The sequence below is a fragment of the Zea mays genome, chromosome 5 (genome assembly GCF_902167145.1).
Source record: "Zea mays cultivar B73 chromosome 5, Zm-B73-REFERENCE-NAM-5.0, whole genome shotgun sequence".
NCBI lineage: Eukaryota > Viridiplantae > Streptophyta > Magnoliopsida > Poales > Poaceae > Zea > Zea mays.
This window is the reverse complement of record NC_050100.1, coordinates 180,587,399-180,591,718: the sequence shown is the minus strand read 5'-3', so window position 1 is coordinate 180,591,718 and position 4,320 is coordinate 180,587,399.

Here is a 4,320-nt window from a genome sequence, read left to right as displayed (position 1 = left end):
TGTTGGACTTGGCCGAACCACGGGATAAACCATTGTGCCATCTCTGTGTTGATCTCTTTGTGGTTATCGTGTTGTGGAAACTCTCCTCTCTAGCCACTTGGCTTAATTGTGCTAACTCCTAACCAAGTTTTGTGGATTAAGTTTCAAGTTTTTACAGGATCACCTATTCACCCCCCCCCCTCTAGGTGCTCTCACCTTTCTGATCAGCGGTTAGTCTGTGCACCTATGCACGTCATTCTCCTTTTAGCTACAATATATTTTCTTATGCTCAACCAATAGGAAAAAGTTCCATGCTCAAGAAGCATGTAGCTAGCGATCTCCTAGAGCAAAATCGACTCTCTTCTCAACATTTGGGTACGCCTTGGTCATGATAGCAACACTGTCAGCCAAAGAAGCAAAGTACTTAGAGGGGAACTCAGCAAAGAAATTAGACATTCATAAGCTATTCAAGTTGTTCCAGCTTGTGCAAGGATATGATAGATAATTAACAGGACTGCCCCCTATATGTACCTACGTTCATCGCGCTGCTGCTTGCACTTGAACCCTAGAAACTTAAAATTAGGTACCAGCTGGATAGGAACTGCTTTGCTCTGGACACACTAGCTGTTTGGACTTTAAAGAAATAGTGTAATGGAAAAAGAAGTGCTTCGAATCATTGCTATTTGACTCGGACCTGTTCTGAAAAAGTCGAGGTATTTCGAATTGTTTGTTGACACGGACAAAGTAAGGGAAAACCTCTGAAAGAATTTCCATATTGACCTTGGACATATAAGAGTTCCGAATCGAATCTCTCGAAAAGTTTTTCTTTGGGGAAAACCAAAATAAAAAGAGAATGGAAGAATTCTTCTTATTCCATAAGAAAATAAAGGAACCCTAGAATTCCATTTGCATAAGGTACATTACGCCATACAATCTAAATATAAAAGGGGTATGGGGCAATTAATGACTTTGAAAACGCGAAATAGCTGATGAGGGAAGTTGTTGTTGAGAAATAGGAAAGTGGAATGAAATCCAGTCTTAGTCTTGAAACTTTTTATTCGGAGATGATGTAACATGACATTCGTATTATCAGAGTAATGCTTCAGTCCATTAGGTGTTTAGATTGTGTCATTTAGCCACACTTTTCTGAGACTTAATGATAGACCAGTTTCTATAGCTGATTTATGTCTTACTTTCACAAAATTATTTTAGATTAGGTGAGCTCAGTTATCCAGTCGTTGATCACATTTCTGTGGCTTCCTACTTGGACGTTTTAGCATTTCCAATTTTTTGATGCTTATGTGCAGTTAGATGCTGGGTGGTACCCTCTGATCTAGGTTTCCTGCCTTCTGCCCAGCCTGTTTAGAGCTTAGCAATTTTTACTAGGATCTAGATTCTTTGGAATTGATATTTGACATACCAGTCTCTAAAAGAGGCACTAGCCTCTACCTATGTACAGAGATATATCCTTACTGGTTGGCTAATTCTTATGGGCTGTTTTTCCAGTGATCTGGGTACTTGCTGCTTGGAGGAATTTTGTCGCAGCTTGGAGGAGACCGCTCACCATTTTGCGTTTTAGATCGTCGGTGAGTTTGTGTGCCTATACGCCTGATCTGTTTTATAATGTGTTATTTGTTACGAGCCGATTTATTCACCAGTGTTATGTGACGTTCTTCCATACTATGCGATATATAGAGCTATGCCTGATTCTCCATGTGTGCGTGTTGCGAGATGCCATGAAGCGAAGCGCCCGAGGCACAATGCAATTGCACAGGGTTAGTCCTCACAAGTTCGCTGCTTTGTTTATGCACGCGATGGCCGGTACCCATCCTAATTTGCGATACTTCTCTTGCGGGCCAAAAAATACGCAGCCTCTTTAGATTGCCCAGTCTTTGAGACAACTGATGCCCATCGCATTTTTCATGGTGAAGACGAAGTAGGCCCATCTAACCTTTCGAGGACCTCTAACCAGCCAATACCTGCGCTACAGGAAACACGTGCGTACACCCATGTTTTTTCAGCCATTACTTCAACAAAAAACAATATGGTGTTAGTGATGCTTATGTCGGCACATGTAGTAGATCTATAATGTCATTCCCTTCAGCGCTTGCCGCATCCAATAGGCGACACCGGCGCAGTAGAGTACATCACATGGTACCTGATGAGCCATTGTCAACCACGCTTCCTTTGGACAGGTCATACGTAGATGCTCTAAAAGGTGTGTATTATGCCCAACATTCTTGGTAACATTCTTCCTGCTTTGCTTTGGTGCTACCCTTTCTCTTCTTCCTGTGTAGATGCCTACCCTGAGAGGTCATACTATGGTGGACCTGAACATGTATGCCCATACTGCCATGTTGTTTTCTGGTTCCAAGAGCGTGTTGAAAACGATTCCTGCTCCACCCAGAGGAAAATTGTGTACAACCTTTGCTGCAGAGGAGGGAAAGTGAACCTAAAACCGTTTGAGCGTCTGCCGCCTTTGCTTGCTAATCTTTTGAGATTTGATGGAGGTACTCGCTCGAGGCATTTCTTGAGGCTTATCCGGTCCTACAATCCATTGTTTGCATTCACCTCTTTCGATGCAGCTATCGATAGAACGATAAATAACGGCACTGCACCCTACGTTTTCAAAATTAATGGGGTGGTGCACCATAAGATTGGCACCCTACTTACACAGCGTGGGACACAACCAAAATTTGCCCAGTTGTACACATATGGCACGGAACATGAGACCCAGAATAGGCTAGGGATGTTTGAGACCGATGATGGCACTGGTGGCCAGCCAGACCCTGAAATAGCGTCGGCGCTGCTCGATATGCTGAATGAAAACAACTCGCTTGTCAAAGCGTTCCGATACGCGAGAGAGCGCCTTGAGCGTGAGGGTGATCAAAAGATAACACTCAGATTGCTAGGCTGCAACACACGCCATGATGTACAATACAACCTACCCTCAAATGGTGAGATCGCTGCCATTATAGTTGGCGACTACACGGCTGGGGAATACACATACGATGTTCTTGTGCATGATAGAGAGTGTGGCCTAAAACGTGTTTCATGCTTGCATCCAGCATACATGCCTTTGCAATACCCGCTGTTGTTTCCTTATGGTGAACATGGCTTCCATCTTGGTATTAGGTACTTTGGTGCTGACGATGTTGGTTCATCAAAGTGAAAATATGTTACGATGCTTGAGTTTGTAAGGAGACACCTGCACTACAGGTTGGACGAGCCGAACCCATATACGTGTTATGGTAGATTAAGTGATCAAATAGATGTCGATGCGTATTCAACTATCGAGGGCAACAGGCTACAGTTCATAGCAAGCCATCAAAGCGATCTACGGTCAGAAACTGTGCAGGGCATATCTGACGCCATTGATAAGGGCTTCGTTAATGCTGATTCGATTGGCGGTCGGGTAGTTGTTCCTACCAGCTTCACTGGTGGTAGAAGGTACCATGTCATGAATTACCAGGACGTGATGGCTATATGTAGGGTATACGGACCACCAGATCTTTTTGTGACATTTACTTGTAATACCAAGTGGAGGGAAATAGCATATGCCTTACGCTTTGAACCTGGCCAACAACCATGCGACCGTTCTGACTTGGTCGTGCATGTGTTCCATATGAAAGTAAACGAATTCATAGCAGATATTAGAGAGAGAAATACATTTGGTTCGATACTTGCGGTCCTATACACTGTTGAATTCCAAAAGCGTGGCTTGCCGCATATACACTGCCTTGTGTGGCTAGCCGATGGGAACAAAGAGTTTAGTGCTTCTATTGTTGACAGATTCATTTGTGCTAAGATTCCTGATATCGCCGCTGACCCTTTAGGGTTTGCTTTGGTCGACGAATTCATGATGCATGGTCCCTGTGGTGCTGACAACAGAAGATGCCCATGTATGAAAAACGACAAGTGCAGCAAAAAATTCCCAAAGCCCTTCCAAGATGAGACCATCTTAGACGGCTTTGGCTTTACTATCTATAGGCGCAGGCTTGATGGCAGACATGTTCTCAAGAATGGTGTGAGACTTGATAATAGAAATGTTGTTCCATATCATATGCACCTCCTGAAAAAGTATAATGCGCACATTAACGTTGAATGGTGCAACAAGTCAAACATGATTAAATATCTATTCAAGTATGTTACGAAGGGAATCGATAGAGCAAAGGTGTACTTTGAAATCACCGCAAACACGTCTAACGCATCGCCTGGTGCGCAGGTAGCACCGTCGAATGAAATCCAGGAATACATCGATGCTAGGTATTTGTCTACATGTGAAGCATTGTGGTGCGCATTTGAATATGACATTCACTTTAGACTGCCTTCTGTTGAGCG